We start from the raw sequence: 20,479 nt of genomic DNA on the forward strand, positions 1-20,479 counted from the left end.
TGGTATTTATTTGCTCAATACATATCTATATTTTGATCTTTCAGTCTTATTTAATATGCTGTGACAAATATGATCTCCTTTTGTATGAAAAGTTTAGAAAATGAAGAATGGAGTTGGATCTTGGGAGTTTGAGCAGTATGTGGTAGGCTTGTGCACGAATTTGATTTGGTCAGTTCCCTTCAGCCAATCTGTTTTGTTCAGCTGGCTGTAATGGTAAGGGTTTAGCCGCCATGTTTTTTCAGCCGAAATGGGCCACGCGGCAGCCAGTCACGTCTCCTCCTCTCTTAATCAGCATCACGCAGTGTGTGAAGAGTCTTCTGCGTGCTCGCACTGGGTTTCCCTGTGAGCCCTGCCTGTTGGGCCAATCAGAATAGAAGACCTTTGTGTTGTGTCTTACGCAAGCTGTGTCTATTTAATGGGGCAGGCGCCTCCATTGCTCTCAGTGGCATCCTGACTCTAGAGAGGTGTTCAGTCCAATTGCCTTGCTGCTCGCTCTCAGCTTTATTTTTTTGGCTTGGCTTGGCCTCTCTCTAGCATTAAATCTTTTTATTTTCCTTTATTTTCTTGATTATTTTATTTAGTGGGATTGGGAGTTGTGAAAGTGCAGGATGGATGGGGTGCACGCGTGTGTTTGGGGACTTGGGAAAAAGAAAGAGCATCTCTTGTCTCTTGGTGTACTTTTCTTTAAAAATGTTTGAGTGGCTCTGAGAGCCTTGAGTCACCCTTTAGCATTCAGGAAAGATTTAAAAACATGGCTCTTCCGGTGTGCTTTCGGAGAGTAAATGTTCTATGCTACTCCCCCCCAATATTTATCCTCTAGACTGGTTCACTATCTGATGTCCCGTCCCTCGAGGTTTTTATTCTGATCCCTTTCTCACCCAGAGTTTTAATTTTTAATCTAGTTTTTAAATGTAGTGTTCATGCGGCCCGCTCTTGTTATATTGCTGTTTCGATCTTATGTTGTACTGTTTATTTTATGTAATGTATTATTTAATTGTATTATGTTATGGTTATATTGTATTGTCTTGGGCATGGCCCCATGTAAGCCGCCCCGAGTCCCCATTGGGGAGATGGTGGCGGGGTATAAATAAAGTTTTATTATTATTATTATTATTATTATTTTTCTCCTCCCCTTTTCTCCTTCAAAAATACTTTAATAATAATAACAATCATAATTAATGATAATAATAATCCCAGCAAACAGAAAAATCTCATTCTCAAAAACCTACTACGTAGTTACCTTCCTACCTATAATTTCATTCCTTTGCAAACAACTTGTGTCTTTATATTTCTCTCTGTGCTCTCTGCCTTCTGATTTTCAAGTAGTAATAATAAATTGTAGTAATAATCCTTTGGCTGTTGCCAGTATTAAAGAAGAAAGTGTAATAATGGAACACTTTATTGTGTGATGTGGAAATGCATCTTTGACATTTGGCAGGAGGGAATGGTGTTCTGCTGCTGCTCCTGGAAAGGTTACAGGTTGGGGCTGGCGGGAGGGGGGGTGATACCTTTTGGGGAATTTTTTAAAAGGACATTTTATTTCTAAAAACAAAGAAATTCCTAAAAATTTGGGGAGGACCCAAACTTGATGGGCCAGCAGTGGCTGATGTGTCCTCCAAGTGTGATCATTTTCATCCCGATAGCCCTAAAAATGATGGGAAGGGGAGCCTGGGAAGTCCTCCCCCTTTCTGCCAGTGGGCTGTATCTGGCTGCATTTTTTAGCTGTGGACAGAAAAGGCTATTCGGCTACCCACCCGTTTTCGGGAGGCATGTGAAAACAGATCTGGGGGGGGGGGGGGGGTCTTCAAAAAATTTGGCCAGCAGGAACGGTTCGAGGTTCAGCCGAAATGCACAAGCCTACTATGCAGTGTCTTTAAAAACGAACCTTTTTAATGTAAAGAACAACTTTTATGCATATGTGTGTCCTGTTTTTAAAACCATCCCATTGTAGATACAACTTAAAGCAAACAATTGTTGAATTGACTGGAACTCAGACTTCTGTTTTCAAGAAGCTGCTACTCAATTCATGTAGAATGTGGACATGTACCACTTGTTTTGTTTTTATGAGCTGAACAACTGCAGACAATACTGAGACTAAATGAACAAAATTAGCTGTAATTTCTACCAGACTATTATGTGCGTGTGTTTTTAATTTTGTTATTGCCAAAGCAGTTCTTGCTGATACTGTCTCCTCACTTTGGGTAACAGCAAGAAAAAGGTTTTTAGTCTTGGCTCCAGTTTTCTTTACTGCTATCCCCAAACATTTCAGTTCATAGAGATAGCAAGACAACATTACTTTTCCTTATAAAGGTATGTTTTTCTGTTCTCATAATTCCAGTATCGTTTCATTGTTAGAGTCATTTAGTTGATGTTACAGAAAAGATGGGAATTTGCCATAAACAGCTTTTTGATAAGGTATTTTCCTAAACCTGAAAGCTCTTTGAATCGAAATACCAAACCTAAAAGCTCAAAATAGCCATAGAGAACCAAAGATTGGTTTTGTTCATCAGTGCCCAATCTGATGCCTGTAAAAAGCCTACAACTATGACATGAGTTTCATAGCACCCTATTGTTTGCATTCTCCAACAAGTTATTATGAACTATACTACTTCTAGTACCGATTCAGTTGCCATTATACCTTTATTCTCTATGAATTTTTCATTAAAAAATAACCCAATTGTAAGTCCTCACAGCAACTTGTAGAACTTTTTAAAAACCGTGTGTGCGTAAACACCCATTTCTACAAATCATTTACAATTTACTGTGACCCTATTTACAGCATTTACAGCATTTATATTCCACCCTTCTCACCCCGAAGGGGACTCAGGGCGGATCACATTACACATATAGGCAAACATTCAATGCCTTTTAACATAGAACAAAGACAAACAAACATAGGCTCCGAGCAGCCTCGAACTCATGACCTCCTGGTCAGAGTGATTCATTGCAGTTAATTGCAGCTGTCTTGCTCTCCCGCCTGCGCCACAGCTCGGGCCCTAAGCTGAACCTATCACAGGGCTTTCTTGGTAAGATTTATTTTGTTTTGTTTTGTTTGGGTGTGGAGAGGGGGTCCTTTTGCCTTCTTGCGAAGCTTCTGTGCCTGAATGGGGGTTTGAACCCTGACCTCCAAAGCCATAGTCCCAACACTCAGCCTCTCCACTATGCTGGCTTTCTTTCACTAGATGCTGTACGTAAAACTACTTCATTTAATCTGTCTTGGACCTTCCATCTTCCCGGTTCATCTCATAAATAGAATAGAATAGAATACCTTTATTGTCATTGTATATTGTACAATGAAATCAAATGTTTTGAGTTCATTGTATTATGAGAATAAAATAAGAATTTATCCTTCAGCATCATGCATAATTTTATACATCTCTATGTTGTCTCTTACATATGCCCTTTTCTCCAAACTAAGTAACCCCAAATATAATATTTTCTCATGAGGAAAGGGTTTTTTTTGGGTGTTTTTCAGCTAAATAAATCACTTCATACTTGACAGAAAACATTTTCCACCAGCTTAGGGTTTACTTTCCAGTTAAACGTGGCATTATGGTCCTCAGCTAATTGGGCTATTCTGAGAATTTCTGAATTGATAAGGAAAATACGCTTTCCTCTGTCAGTTTAAAGTTTTCTTTAATAAAGATGTTCCATCCTCATTTAAGAATTTGAATTTCCTTTTTCTCCAATAATTGTCAATTGTTTGATACATTTCTTGGGTAAATGAATTGTTTGAGGTAATAGGTCTTTTCTTCTTTATCCCTCATTTTTCACATCGTCTGTGAGTTTTGTATTTTAGGGCTCTATTTTAGTATGACAAGCTTTGATTTCTCTTTTGGATGATATGGTTCATACCAGAGGGCTAAATCTCATGTTAATCATATCTAGAATATGTCCATGGAAACAATTTGTCCCAAGTTGAATCCTGATTATTTCAATGGCTCTATGTTTGACTAAAGAAAATAAGATGAAAAGTGGGATGGGTGAACAATCGTAAATCCTTGCTTGATAGTGGAAAAATGTGTGAATAATTTGAGATGCAATGTAAATTACTAAATGATGATGATAGTGTTTTCCATTGTGATGAGTAACAGTTTCTGTAAGACTGAACAGTAAGCATGGGATAAGGTTTAACACTACAGTAGAGCCCCGGTTATCCGAGATAAAGGGGCGGGACCCATCTCGGATAACTGAACGGCTCGGATAGACCGAGGTCTTGCCGAGGGACGTCCCTTGGTGAGGCCTCGCCCCTTGGGAAGCGTCTCGCCATCGCTGCTGTCTAGGCAGCAGCGATGGCGAGGCGGTTGCCTGGCCCAAGGTCTTGCTGAGGGACGTCCCTTGGCGAGGCCTCGCCCCTTGGGAAGCACCTCCCCATCGCTGCTGTCTAGGCAGCAGCGATGGCGAGGCGGTTGCCTGGCTCGAGGTCTTGCCAAGGGATGTCCCTTGGCGAGGTCTCGCCCCTTGGGAAGCGTCTTGCCATTGCTGCTGTCTGGGCAGCAGCAATGGCAAAGCACTTGCCCGGGCCGAGGTCCCGCCGAGGGACGTCCCTTGGCAAGGCCTCGCCCCTTGGGAAGCACTTTGCCATCGCTGCTAGGTAGCGGCGATCGCGGGGCACTTCCTCCTCCCTCTCCCTCTCCTTCTCTCGAACTTGAGAGAAAGAGGGAGAGGGAGGGGCGCCCCCGGCAGCACCTCAGATAATACAGAGCCTCTGTTAACCGGGGCTCTATTGTATCTAATCTGGATTGTCGTTGGGAAATATGAAACAGGAACATTTTATGTAGTCGGTTTTTTAAGACTCCCAGAGTGTTATTGCAGGTCAGAGAGGAGACTCAAATATTTAGAATTTATCAGCTTTCCAAGCTGTTCCTCATAGGGATTAGTTTCTAGACCTTTGATTATCTTGATGGCTGTCCTCTGGACATGTTGATATTCTTCTTTAATTATGTCGCCCAGAAGTGGATGTAGTCTGTCGGTTGAGGTCTGATCACATGAAAATGGAGTGACACAGCTGTCTACACAGCCTAGAATTGTATTGGGTTTTTTGTGGGGCTGTCAAGTCACACTATTGATTGATTTATCATTGTTGAAATTGTTGTTCTTTGTTTTAGTCCAGCTTTCAAATCTATTAAGGTTGTTTTCAATTCTGATGCTATCCTCTGAGGTATTATTTTTTGGAACCAAAGAGAAATGTGGACTCTTGCATTATGGTTATTTAGACCAGATATGGGCAAACCCAGGTCCATGGGCCGGATGCAGACCCTTCTTTTGGCCCTCCTCAGTCTCCCCGTCCTCTCAGTGTGATGACGTGCAGCCTGCCACACCCCCATGCTGAGAGGAAGGATGTGGCGGAGACCCATGGCTGCTGAGAGCTCTTTGCGTGTCTCCTTATCCTCTGAGCATGAGGATGTGATGGTTCACTGTCTCCCCATGCTATGAGGAGTACCAGGGCAGTCACGTATGAAATCCTCCTCTCAGCAGGAGGACATGACAGGCTGCTTCATCCTCCTGCAGAGAAAAGAGCTCTATGGGTACACACGGCTATGCAGGTCTCTCCCAAGAGCCCCATGCAGCTGCATGTCAAGCTCTCTTGGCAGGAGGGTGCAAGATGTCAAACTCTCCTCCCTACCCTCTCCCTCCCAGCCCGGTCCGCAATGTGGCTCTCATGCTAAAATGTTTGCCCATGCCTGCTTTAGATACTTTGAATATCTTGAAGGTTAACTGTAGCATTTCAGACAAGTGGGCATAACATTTGGCTGTCCCACTTGGAATATCCAGAATGTGTTTCTCCCACTTAATTCTCCATATTGGTTGTCTGATCAGGTGTTATTTCATAGATAGATGGGGAAGGAAATGGCAAGATGGGGGACTGGAAGAGGCTGAAGGAGCATTATACAAAGGATAGGTTTTGGGATACTTTAAGAAGAAAGATGCTCAATATGGTGTTGGTTGTGGAAGTGGCTGAAAGCTGCAAGGTTCTAAAGGGTATGGTGGTCTCCTAGCTCCAGTGGTTCCTGGATGAGACAGAGTATACAAAGACAGCTGTGGTTGTTGGATGATCCATAGTATGTTCCTGTTTGTTCTACGGGATCTCTCAGTGGCTTTTGATAACATCAACCATGCCCTCCTTCTGAGTTACCTATCACTGTTTCACAGTAGTTCTGGTTATTCTTATAGGGGCAAACCCAGAAGGCGGTACTTTGGAATTCCTTTTTGCTTCCTCTTTCAGTCGTCCTGTGGAATCACTCAGTGCTCTCCTTTTTCCTTCATGCTACTTTATTCTACTTCAGACTGTTAGGAGAGGTTTGGAACTCAGTATCATTAGTATGCTGATTCCCCCCATCACTTCTATCCAACTAAATCCAATGAATCTGTTTCAATGTCAAAGCAGTGTTTGTTGTTAATACAGTAGAGTCTCACTTATCCAACATAAACGGGCCAGCAGAACGTTGGATAAGCGAATATGTTGGATAATGAGGAAGGATTAAGGAAAAGCCTGTTAAACATCAAATTAGGTTATGATTTTACAAATTAACCACCAAAACATGTTATGCAACAAATTTGACAGAAAAAGTAGTTCAATACGCAGCAATGCTATGTAGTAATTACAGTATTTCTGAATTTTGCACCAAAATATCATGATTTATTGAAAACATTGACTACAAAAATGCGTTGGATAATCCAGAACGTTGGATAAGCGAGTGTTGGATAAGTGAGACTCTACTGTAATAGACTGGATGAGACCAAACTTTGCAACTTAATTCTGACAAAGGTCCTGGTCAGTAGAAAAACAGAACAAGGAATAGGTATTCAGCCTGAAATTGCAGTTTCCTTGCTGACTAGAACTGGCTAGCAGGACTATAGAACTCCTATATTGCAACAGCTTCACTGATTTGTTTCCATGTGCAATCCAAAGTGTTGGTTATGAACTTTATACCCTTATATAAATAACCTTATATTTTATAGGCCTGTCTGAATTTTAAGAACGTCAGGAGTAGGCCTTTTCTCTTTCTAGGCACCGTCACAGGTGGCTGCTTCCAGTTTGTGTAATTTCCTACTACAGGGGACTTGCTTGGCCCCTTTTAGCTTCGCCCCAAAATTTAGGCAGGCCTTAGGCGTTTATGTTCGTGTTAATGTGGTGGAAAGATCTATTTAATAGCATGCTTTTTCAATTGATTTTTTTAATGTTTTCAACTTCTGTAATTTAGTATTTTAATATATTTTTAATGTAATGTTTTAAACTTTTATGCCAAAGAGCTATTTTCTTGTAATTTGTCTTTTAAAAAACCTAATATGCCTTTGGAATCCTGCCACAAAGCATACAAGACACAAAGAAAATAAACCTTCATGTTTCGTAATGGATGAAATAATAAAATGAGAATAATTTTGTTCTGCAATTATATATTTAAAATGCTAATGGAAACTGTATTTGACAGCAATCACTCTTAATAAGCTTTATAAAAATGAAAGGCAGCATGAGTTAATCATTGCCACCTTCAGGTTTAAAGAGAGAGTGCAGTAAGAAATGCAGAATCATCAGTGTTTGATACAAAAAGAAAATGGCTACCAAAAATCAATGCTAGTGAAGCAGTATTATTGTTTGCAGTAATATTTTGATGTGCGGCTTCTCCATCTTTCTCCCAATTTTGTTGTAAATGCTCAAATACTTTGACAAGCATTGCACGTGGCTATTTTCACATATATTTGAATAAAAATGGCATCGATCCTCCTGCTCCAGAATATTTTAATGGTGAAAAAGCTCTGATTCAGATCCATTAATATACATGAGATACAGGAATTAATTGTAACTCTAAAAACACTCTTATCAATTTTCCTATCAGTACTGTGCAACTAACATAAAACAACTTCATAGATGATTTTCTATCTTGTAGGTGTGTTTTGGCATTGGATCCCAACTTGCATTTTGAAGTGTGAGAAGATGCAAACTTAGGTAAGTACTAGTAACTTCTATCCATTTGTACTTCAGTTGGAATAATAACCAGTTATGATTAACCAGAGTTGAATTATGTCATGGAGGACTGTAACTGCTTTTCTTCAGTGATAATATGTGAAGGACAACCTCTTCTTATACCAGCCTACCTCTGTTTTACTATTTTCTTCTAAAATCCTTTACCATAACCTTTCTTTATCAGGAGTATATTATTCAGTAAAAAGGAGATAATTTTTCCAGAAGTTGTATCCAACATTAAAATGTTCAGATTGCAGCGCATTCACTTTTTAAAGTCCCAGGTTAAGGTTTTTTTTTTAGTTTCCCATATATTTTAATTAATAAGACCTTATTGCATTTGTTGTTTTTAACCATTGTTCTTATTGTTAATATTGTTTTGCTATAAGACTTCTACTTCAGGATACCAGTTGTTTTCAAATGCAGCTAATTATTGGTCATGCTGGCTGGGGATAATAGCGTTGGTAGAAAAGTACATTTGGAAACATCAGGTAGAGGAGAACTGTATTATCATATCTATGTATCTTTCTATTTCTGATGTTGTGCCCCACTCTAAAGTTCATAGTTTATGACTAGTATCTACATTTAATACATAATAGAGAAATTAACCTACAGAACTAAAAAGTCAAAATATCCGATGCTGTAATTAAAATGAAAGTTCTTATATTCTATTTAAATAATTTGAATATAATTTGTGTCACTTTAGTTAACTGTGTAGTTAATTTCCCCCCAAAAATATTACTTTACATTATACACATTTTACATATAATTATAAAACACTTTACCAGTATATCTCTATAACATTGTAACTTTGGCTATGGCTTTTGTTAACTACTTGGAATAAATTCTTGACTCTTTTAAATAGTAAACTTGAAGGATTAATTCGTATTGGTGTTTTTCAGCAATTCAGAAAAGTCCTGTTTTCATAAATACAGTAAAATCTCACTTATCCAAGCTTAACGGGCCGGCAGAACCTTGGATAAGCGAATATCTTGGATAATAAGGAGGGATTAAGGAAAAGCATATTAAACATCAAATTAGGTTATGATTTTACAAATTAAGCACCAAAACATCATGTTATGCAACAAATTTGACAGAAAAAGTAGTATAATACGCAGTAATGTTATGTTGTAATTACTGTATTTACAAATTTAGCACCAAAATATCACGATATATTGAAAACATTGACTACAAAAATGCATTGGATAATCCAGAACCTTGGATAAGCGAGTCTTGGATAAGTGAGACTCTACTGTTGACCCTCTGTATCTGTGCATTCTGTATTTACAGATTCAACAATCCACAGCTTGAAAATATTCCATTATTGAGATGGCATGGAGGAGTAATCTACTTCTGTTGGGTTCTCCCATGTTCCAACCCTTATAGGAAGGACCACTTTCTTGTGGATTTTGGTATTTATGAGTGGTGGATGGTTCCATCTTGGAACCAAACCCCAGTGGATATCAAGGACCCACTGTATTTTATTATTTGCCAACTAGCATGCTGAAAATTGTTGTTCTGTTCAAAGAGATTTCTTTGTTTGGAGGTCACAATTAAACGTTGTTACTATCTTGCAAAAGTATTCTGGGTTAATCTGCTTTCTTATGAAGCAAAGGAAAGAAAAGGGTTGGCAGCAGTAGTTCCCTTGGTAAGAAATAAAGAGGAATTTAGGGAAGAGAGGATGAGAAAAGAGAAGAGAAAACAGTGAAGTTACGGGCTGTGTCAGGTCAGATTTAAAATCAGAGTAGGGATTCACATCCCAAGTGTAGACCCTGATAGTTTTTTTCAGGAGGGCACTTTTTTCAGTGCTACAATCCATTGAATGAAAATGTTCCTTTGAGTACAGCAAATTATTATTATTATTATTATTATTATTATTATTATTATTATTATGTTTATTATTATTATGTTTATTTGTATTCTGATTTTTTTTCTCCATTAAGGAGACTCAAAGCAGTTTACATTAAAACATTTCAATATAATTTAAAATCTACAAATATACAAACATTAAAACAGAATTAAATATTACTGGTATTTTTAAAAAATCACTGTTAAAATCCACAAAATTTGATTAAAAACATATTCAAAGCTAAAACCACAGCACCCCTTGACCTGATCTTAAAAATCTTCTTCTTTAAAAGGCTGTCTGAATAAAAAGGTTTCAGCTTGCCACTGGAAGGACAGCAGGGAGGGGGCAATTCTGGCTTACCTAGGCAGGGAGTTCCAGAGTCGAGGGGCAGTCACTGAGAGAGAAGGCCCGCTTTCATTCCCACTGACTGAGCTTTCAATGGAGGTGGGACTGAGAGAAGGGCCTCTCATGAAGACCTCGGGGCCCGGGCAGGCTTATATAAATGATACTATATATAATTTTTTCTGTCTCATTTTTAATAACAAAATTCATATCCCCCCTCTAAAAATTGCTCTTGAGGAATATGTGAGATTGATTTGGGCTTGAATATATGGTACTGCTCCTTATGGGAATGGAGATTTCTGCACCAAAATTATTTATAGTAGCTGACCAGTTGTTGATCCTTAAGCTCTCTTTATTCTGTCCTTTTCTGTGTCCCTATACTCTGCTGGATAAATGCATTGCCTGCCCTCACCCCTGAAGAATATCTTCACGCTTCTGCCATTTTATATTTTTGTCCAAGTTCTAGGCTATTTTCATTTGCTCTCATTAAGAATAAAGTAGTTGGTTTTGTTTTTGCTCTGTACATTATGACAAGAGAAAATTGTTCCATAGTGGTAAGAATTGAAAGATTTTCTTATGATAGACCTCAATGGAGCAAAAGATTCACTACTGTGGAAATAAATTTGGGTTATGTTTCAGAAATTGCAAACCTAGGAGAAAAAAATTGCTTACGTACTACCATGGTACATATTTCAAAAAGGGAAAACAAAAAATCACATCATCATGTCTTGCACAGAGATTTGTTTGCATAAATGTGTAACGATCTTCCACTTTTTTGCGTTAGCTTGTCATGAGGTCTAGGTTCATACACAATTCGGTGACCGGACCTCCGGAATGTGGACACTGCTCAGCTGGGGATTTTTAGTGATCCATGCACGCTGAGTGCCTAGCCTTGTTTCTTATGGACAACAATGGTTTTTCTTCAATACCAGCGAATTCTATGAAATATAATAAATTATATGTTGACACAGATTGAATGATCTCGCATCCAGTAATCTGGATGCATTTTTCCCTTTTTTGGCTAGCTGAGCAGCCAGCCAAGAGCAATGAATCATGAGCTGAGCGGTTCTATCAGGTCCAGACACCATAGTATTCACTGTAGCATGGCCCCCATAAGGGTATAGGGGGCTTACAGGAGGTGGAATCCTTTGGAGACCTTTTCTTTCTGTTTTCTTTGTGGGCCCTTTGGAGACCTTTTCCTTCTCTTTCAATGGGGGACCTTTGGGACCCTTTCTCTCTTTTTTTCTGTAGGGGCCCTTCATGGGATTCAAAGGGTCTGCACTTCCATGTCACCCAATCCAAAAGAGTGCCCGTTTAAATCCTCCCACCTTCAGGACAGATTAGAAACTAAATAGCACTCTCCTTGGCTTACACAGAGATCAACCCTGCTCCTTGCTACTGGATTCATTCCCAGCTGGAGCTATGAGGAAGTGGAGGTACTGTTCCATGTTCTCTCTTTTTCTTCACTTGATATCCAGGGATTCAATCTATAATGAGAAACGTGACTCTTGGAGATAATGATTTTATCTGAACAAGTTGATTTTACTTGAAGTTATTGAACAATATGTGTTGACAAAAGCTAGAAAATATACTCTGAGATAATTTTGGTATTATTGTCAGCTTTTATTATGTAAATCCTAATAATAATCCTAATAATAATCCTAATAATAATCCTAATAATAATAATAATAACAACAACAACAAAAAAAAACTTGGGGAGTGTTCGACTTGTGATTTTCTGCTACGAAATCCAGCATATCTAGCTTGTTTGCTGTGCCATATAATGTCGTTGTGTCAATAATAATAATAATAATAATAATAATAATAATAATAATAATAATATATTACCCACCTTTCCCTGTTTTTAGAAATAAAACACCATTAAAACATATACAACAAGATATGCAGAGTTAAATAAAAGCTAAAAACTATTAATGAACTGAAGATTACAATTCACAATTTAAAATTGACTGGGTAGGCCTGCCAGAAGAGATGGGTCTTCAGTTGCTTTTTAAATTCTGACAGCTGATTTAACTGTCAAACCTCTTCTGGCAGGTAATTCCACAGTCTTGAGGCAAACGACAAAAAAGTCATCTGGCTGAAGGAGCTGCCCCCCCTCCCCAGGGGACCTTAGTGTCTGGAGCAGATTGTATAAGGCAATCCTATAGGTAACCTGAATAAAAACATGTAGGGCACTTTGTATTTTGCAAGCAACCAAAAACTACATTCATCCAGCATCTACCAGTCCCAATGGGTGCCAGTCAAATGATTGTCTACTGTACTTAGCATTGTGCTAACTTTACCAGAAGCAATTGTAATTAGAAGTTAAAGTTCCATTTTCTCATTTTCTATTTTCTATATCTGAAATGTTGTTAATTTGATTAGAAATTTATTGTGAAACAATTGTAAATTCGCAATGTTCAAAGAAATAATCTATCTAGTTTATTATTCTGTCATTCATAGTAGTATCTCTATGATGTGTTGATAGTAGTTGTAACAGTTATTACAAGTATTAGAACAATTACTATTTTACCATTTTCGTTGTCATTCTCTGTGTTCTTGCTGATATGTTAAATATTAAGAAAAATATATATTGTTTTAAATATGATCAGAACATTTAGACATTTAGCTCAAGAGAACAGATAAGAAAAATTGTTGATACTTATTAGTGGCAATACCATAGTGATGTCAGTTATATCTTAAACCTAAGAGCAACTCAATATATCTCATTGACCAGGCACTAAAGCTATGCATTTATCCAGTTATTTGCAGTACAAGAGTAATATTGAACTGAGATAATACTAGACATTTATCTGAGTCTTGCAGCTGTCTGAAGACTTCATAGCAGATTTAAGATACTCTGGGATTAAAAGATTAATGCTTCTAGGTTCTCATTCCTTAAGATCTTGGGCTTCTGTTTCTCAATTAGCAATTGTTTGGCCCACCCCATCCAACATCATGCAACATGATCAGTCATATTTGAAATTGAGGGCACTTCTAAAAAATAGTTTGTTAGGGCACCAGATACCGTTTCTTAAAGAAAAATAGTTGCGTGTTACACTGATTTTCTAGTGAAAGAACAAAAAGAAGGGATTCAGTCTAGCCTTGCTAGGAAGGAAGTTTCAGAGCCTAGAAGGAGCCCCCCAAAAGACACCTTATTCCCACCAGACATCCTTATTGTGTTGGGACAGAAGAATCTCCATGCCAGGGTAGGCCCATGCTGGACTTTATAGGCCTTCAAATTTGATTCAGCCGCACTCCAAATTTATAACGGTACTGGTTTTTATAGAGAGCCAGTGTGGTGTCATCGCTTGAGAACTGGAACATGACCCTGGAAATCAGGATTAAAAGCTCCACTTGGTCGTGGAGACTCACTGGAGCTTGGAGAAGTCACACTCTCACCTCCATAGGAAGACAAAAATCAAAATGCTGTCTGAATTAATCTTGCCAAGAAAACCCTGAGATAAGTTCACCTAAGGGCTGTCATAAATCAGAAATTACTTGAAGACAAACAACAACAACAGATTTTTGTTTTACAAGATACTGATAGCATATCTTTTGTAGTATATAATGACTTGGCTCAGATCATTTATTGTGTTTTCCATTGGTGCTACAGTTACGTTGTAATGGTATTTTCTTATTTTAAAAAAATCTTGTAAACCACCTTATGAAGGTAGAGTATCTCAAAATGTGGGTTAAAATCTTTTAAGTAAAATTGTTGTAAATTTTGGTCATTTCTGTGCATTTTGGAAATAAGCTACAGTAGAGTCTCACTTATCCAACATTCACTTATCCAACGTTCTGGATTATCCAACGCATTTTTGTAGTCAGTGTTTTCAATATATCGTGATTTTTTGGTGCTAAATTCATAAATACAGTAATCACTACGTAGCATTACTGCATATTGAACTACTTTTTCTGTCAAATTTGTTGTATAACATGATGTTTTGGTGCTTAATTTGTAAATTCATAACCTAATTTGATGTTTAATAGGCTTCTCCTTAATCTCTCCTTATTATCCAAGATATTCGCTTATCCAATGTTCTGCCGGCCCGTTTACGTTGGATAAGTGAGATCCTACTATATATCATAAAATCTCGCTTTTGGACCTGCTAATTTTCCTGGAATTTAAAATGAAGTATAAATGAAATTAACAATAATATTTGCCTATTTTTGACATATGTTTATCATTCTTAGGTTTATTTTAGATGTTTTAATAGAGTTAACCATTGAATTCTTTTTAATACTAAATGTTTCTGTTTTAGTTCTATGGTAGTCAATTTAATTCGCAAACTGTATTGACTACTAGACCTGGAAAAATGAAGAACATTGTTGTCATCCTGAACACTTTTCATTTATGTTCGACTCACTCTCGAAAGTTTATCTACTTACTTTATTGGCTTGTCCTTTCAAGTCCTTGGTTTCTTATCATTTCTGGAAATGTTTTTTGTTTATGTGGAGTAAGTTCCACTTGGTTGGGTAGATTGAAGTGGCCTCTAAGAGATAGGATGTGGCTACCACTTGGTGGCAGTACCCTGCTTCCTGATGAAGACTATAAATACTAAAATGTGGAAATTGAGCAATGATTTTCATGAGAGGGAGCTGAATATAGAATAGTCAAAGCCAAAATATGTGTTAACTATAGAATCTTGTGCATCTAAATATACAGTTTTAGGCTTTCCCCATATGGTGTCTTAGGGACAGATGCAGGAACATAACACCAGGTTTAGATATAATTAGAGTGACATTAAATGGGGTCTTTGACTTGCCTGACTTGGCATTCCATCTTGTCTTGATGAATTGAAATACCTGTAGTTCTACCCCCTGCACAAACCAAGCACAGATGAAAATCAATCTTTTAAAAATAAAAGTGATTATTTATTTTAATCAAACTTCATTTTTCTTAAAACAGTAAAAAAGAACCCAAGTCAAATGTGTCATTATGTTTATTTATGTTATTCCATGAGTATTTTTTACATATTAGGGTAATGTGGACGATAGAATAGATCTGAACAAGGGGGGTGGGGTCTGAATGTAAATTCATGGGACCAATTTTTATTAATTTGAAAAGAATTCAGAACAACCGCTTAGAGTTTACCTGTATTCTAATATGGTTTAAATCTCTAAATCTGGATTCAAAACAGTACTATATATCTGATAAAGATGACAATAACATAAAAATCTCCCTTACTAGTGATTTGAACTGTGATTTTTAAATCATGAAAATTGACTTCTTCAGAGAAGCAATTTAAGTTATGATCACATAATTAAATGTTTCCTCTTTCCAGTGGAGCTGACTTTAATATATGACCAGCAGAGTCAATTGTGATGGCTCTTACTGGTTTATAGATGCAGGGAAAAAGAACAAACGATCCTTTTCTCTCTTCCCTCTGTTTTGGCCAGCTAATTAGCTCCAATAGTGCAGCAGATAAAATGTAAAAATGTTTTGTTACATCCCACATCCTTAGGTAATAATGCTTGTTTTGAACCTACTAGAAAGTGACAGTTAAGCGTGAGTTATTTCCTTTGCTTGTATTTCACCCACTTTCCTTTTCTTGAAATTCTGAACATCTGATGAAATTGATCTGAGCTTGCGTGTCTAAATTTGATGAGTTGGAATATTTTTACTCTTAGTCCTGTTTATTTGGCTTTCTAGGTAGTTTTACAATAGATAAATGGGAAAGAAATAATATTACTAATACAAAATTTAAAACCCAGTGGCGCAGCGGGTTAAACCGCAGAGCTGCTGATCTTGCTGACTGAATGGCTGGCAGTTCAAATCCGGGGAGCGGGGTGAGCTCCTGCTTTTAGCCCCAGTTTCTGCCAATCTAGCAGTTCGAAAATATGCAAATGTGAGTACATCAATAGGTATCGCTCCGGTGGGAAGGTAACGACACTCCATGTAGTTGTGCCGGCCACATGAGCTTGGAGGTGTCTACAGACAACGCCAGCTCTTCAGCCTAGAAATGGAGATGAGTACCAACCCCCAGAATCAGTCATGACTAGACTTAATATCAGGGGAAGACCTTTATCTTTACTAATAAGTTTTATTTGACACAATATAAAGCATATTTCCAAAGGAATTACTCTTTGACATTGTAGTTTTTTAGAGAAATTAAAATACCACTTATGGGATAATAGTGTATCATAGAATAGGTGGCATTGTATAAATGACTGCAGTGCATACGCATCTGCCTGTTCCAACAACAGAAAATACATATTTTCGGATTTTTGATATATAGTACACACTAACATAGCCCAGTTCAGTTTTGGTAGCCATATGTGACAATGAATTTAATGTATGCCAGTAAATTTGGCACAGCCCATATTATATATGTGTAGAAAGCCTGCTTGATTTCTGTATGTATGGAATGTATTCTCTTTTCTTAGTAGCCAGAATGGAAAAGAAATAAGGAGCTGAAGGAGGAATACTCTATATCATCTTTCAAGCTGGATTTGCTGTGATCTAGTTGCTTGTGTTTCTATTCTGGCCTCAGATGAGAGTTCCCATCTTCTGTGGAAAGTATTGAAACATTGACTTTTCGTCTCCTGGCAAATTGGCATACTATTTATTTTTATACAAGACCACACTCAAAACTGAGTTCACTGTGACTTACTTCAAAGTAAGCATATGTAGGATTATAGTTGGCTGGCTGTATCCACAAATATAGCCATTTACGGTTTGAAAATATATATTAAAACATCCAAAAAGCAAACCTTGATTTTTTTCATTTTATGTAAAGATTCCGTTTTACTATGCCATTGTTGGAGCTTGAATATCCACACATATTGATGTCCATGGGATGTCCTCAATACTAAGGGCCCACTGTATGTTCTTAGAGTCTTTACTGCATAAAACTTAGGACTGTGTTATAAAATATTCCATGGTCATTCAGATGTGAATTTGGTGCTCTGCACTTCTTTGAATCTACTTAAGCACGAGAGTTCTGTATGGATTCAGGATTCTTTTGTGTGCAGTTATCTGTAGTTGTGATTTCATTATGCAGACTAAGAGGACTGGGTTGTCACAGGATTCGGGATTCTGAATTGTGCTTAAAAACAATTTTTTTCTCCATACATGGCAAATATAAGGTGAAACATGGACAGAAAATATTTGGTACTCACATTTATGTCATAGTATTAATATTCATAAACATTTTTTCAGCAGTTTTATTTTCTGTAAATGAATCTAAAAGGTAGGCCATTTATGTCATCTTTTCTTAGCTGACCCACTTTTCAAAGATAAAAAAATAAGTAGATGTTTCTTCCTGCATCCATTTTTTTTAAAAAACGAATACTTTTGCAAGACACATTTCAAAATTTCATTTCTGCATTGATTGGTGTGCCTGTTTTGTCTCCTCATTTTAATTAAAATTCTCAGGTTGGCTTATACAATTCAAAATGTAGCAATAGTGATGGCTTATAGCTGACAAATTTAAGGTCTGGAAAATAGGCAAACAGACATTCTCTAGATCTTTAGGACTTTAGCTACCATGGCCAGTGGTCATGAATGATAGGAATTTGTATTGTAATAATTCAGAAGGCAAATATTGCCTATCCCTGAACTACAAGATAGAACTATTACCCAAGACACAGTAAGTCTCTGTGGCAATAATTCATATCTTCATTTGAAAGTTGTTAAGTGGTACATGACCCATAGTGTGTAAATTTATGAAACAGCTCTAAGCATTTATAGATTGAAAATTCTTCATATCGGCATAATATTGTACTTTAAGAGTTTGGTTGAATTAAAAATTCAGTAGACTATTTAGGTTTGAATCATTTGTACAAACAAATTGAATTACATTCAGAGCATGTCCATTCAAAAAAATCATTGGGGTAACGGAAGCTTCTTTCATGCTCTCAGTTTTTGTTTTAGCAGATCGTAATTACTAACACTGTTGAAAGCTGCTGTGTTCTCCACTTCTTCAAGTTTATAACAGTATACTATGTGGACAGACCATAAGTAGGTCGTCTTCTTTTTTTCTCAGATGTTGATAGTGAAAATATTAATTTTTCTTTGAATATTATCCAAATGAAGATAAGAGAATGGATCTGAAAGCAGCGGGTAAGGATATGACCTCGATTATTAAAATTTATAATGAATGAATCTGTCAGCAAAAAATGCATAAAACTATTAAATATTTAATAAAGAAAAACATATTAAGTGGTTTAATTAGTATAGAAATTCCATTAATACTAGTTATTTGCCACTGAAAATATACCCAGAAATAGTCTTGTTAGTCTCTTGCAGCATAAACAAGGAGGAGGGTGGGTGGGAAAAAAGGAATGTAATAGCAGTTTGAGCATTGGGCTACAACTCTTGTATAAGCCAAATCTTGTATAAGCCAAATCACTGCTTGTCAATGGAAACCCACTGAGTGATCTTGGGCAAGTCACACACATGCAGCCCCAAAGGAGGGCAAAGGCAAACTTATTTTGAATAAATCTTAATAGGGGACCTGCCTGATAGGGTTGTCTTATCATTATTTGGAAACAACTTGAAGGCACGCAGTAACCAGAAGCACCTTTAAGACTTTCCCCCTTCCAGTCCCTTCTTCCTTTTCACGTGATATAGATGCGTACTAAGTAGCTTCTTAGTTTGGAAAACAGATGTTCTAGTTTTTGATATTTTATTACTCAATGGAAAACTATAGTGTTAATTTAGCTTGAGGCGTTTTTACCTTTTACAAATAGGTTAGTTTTGTTAATGGAACATACATAATGCATGCTACTTAAGTTCAAACTTTAAATTCTGGTTTTGTTCAGATTTAAAGTACTTGTACCTGTTGTTAAAAAGTGCTTAACTTTCTTTTATTCTTCAGGCTGAAGCATCAAGTCAAGTTTTTTTTTGTAACAGCTCTGGCAGTTACAAGTGTATAGTCTCAGCTTTGAAGAAAACGAGAATACTTTATGTATGTTCATAGGGGGAATTAATTCAATGGAAACTCTAGGGATTCTTAAGTGTACTATATATTTTACATGCCAAAGTGCTTATGAAAATGAATAGTACTTTATGTTCAAGATCTTTCTTGCATATTAATTACTTTAGTGATTAAAGGTCTGTCCTCATTATGTTAACTATTCCTTGTATCTTTTTGTTCAAGTTTTCAGTAGGAAATTAGAATGTTTTCAGAATCATTAAAAGCGAAGTTGATTTACAGGTCCACACTACAACACAGCAAGATTGACATACTTTCTCATATAGCCACAATAAGTTTCCACAATAAGATTTTTGTTCTACATACCTTTGATTCAAACTATTATCTGTTCTGCTAATTGTCATTAATTATTATTTATGAATCCTGTGCAGGGAGAAAGATGGGACAAAATTAAAATAAATAGTGCACTTTTATTCTGAAATACTTTGGTCTATTATCAATCATTGATTTGTATGTTATGAGTAGGCTATTTGATCTTTCTAAAAAAATGTCTTACAGCCATTCAATGTATAACCAAAAGTATTAAACTGTTGTGACTGCGCCTTCGGGGATTATGGTTGATGGGGATGGAATTCGAAGAGGAAGAAAAAACCCTCGTGATGAGGGTTCACTGGAGGAGTTGCGCAGGAAGCGACTTAGAGAGCTATATGGGGGATCTTCTGAGGAAGATTCAGATGGGGAGATGGATGCTGAGGAACAGGTGGTGGCTGGGGAAGCGGGCACTGAATGGGCACAGCCACCGGAGATGTCTGGGGATTTGGGGTCTATGGATACTTCTGAACCTGGGGTTTCTGCAGGAGCTGATCCCAATTGGGATGCTTGGAGAAGGGAGGATGGTTCTTTAAGTGTTCATGGGGCTAAGTGTGGGCAGGATGATTGGGACTCCGACGAATTGCTAGGTACTCCAGATCCACGAGCTCTAGCTGTGTGGAGCTCAGACTCTGAGTAGATTTGGGACACCTGGTTTTTGGGTGTGAGTGTTTGGTCACCCAGGAGGAAGGGGAATAAAATGGGAATGTTTGGCCACTGCACTTTGCGTGTGGCAAGGTGTTGCTGAGGCGCCATTGGGATCTCTGTGTTTCCATGAAGACTGGACTTGGACTATGATTTGAATCTGCTGTTATCACCTAGCTTGGCTCTCGCTGTGTCTTATCGTGGACCTGTTTTGGATGACTGCACCCTCTTCAGACCTTGGATCGGAATTTGACCTTGCTACTGCCTTCGCCCTGTGATTGATGACTACTACCGGCTTTTGACTCCTGGCTTGCTCTTTGGACACCGCTGTTATCTCCTGACCTGACCTTGGAATCCCGGACGACGTCTTTTCACCATCCTTTTGGAGCCTTCGGCTTTATCCACATTGTGGAAGCAGTCTACTGCATT

At 37.6% G+C, this 20,479-nt stretch overlaps 1 protein-coding gene across 15 annotated transcripts in view; it reads left to right on the forward strand.

Moving 5' to 3' along the window:
- znf644 (zinc finger protein 644) overlaps window positions 1-20,479 on the forward strand; it is a 70,265-nt gene that overhangs the window by 12,300 nt on the left and 37,486 nt on the right. For 8 of the 15 annotated variants that reach the window (XR_010005331.1, XM_062978019.1, XM_003220084.4 and 5 more), the window contains one exon: window positions 7,890-7,948. The gene's annotated coding sequence lies outside the window, so the exon portion shown is untranslated. Of the gene's footprint in view, window positions 1-7,889; window positions 7,949-9,253; window positions 9,376-11,530; window positions 11,591-18,145; window positions 18,223-20,479 lie in introns of those variants that run through there. The other 7 variants (XM_062978024.1, XM_062978030.1, XM_062978029.1 and 4 more) reach the window with 3 other exon arrangements.

Source organism: Anolis carolinensis, chromosome 4 (genome assembly GCF_035594765.1).
Source record: "Anolis carolinensis isolate JA03-04 chromosome 4, rAnoCar3.1.pri, whole genome shotgun sequence".
NCBI classification, from domain to species: domain Eukaryota; kingdom Metazoa; phylum Chordata; class Lepidosauria; order Squamata; family Dactyloidae; genus Anolis; species Anolis carolinensis.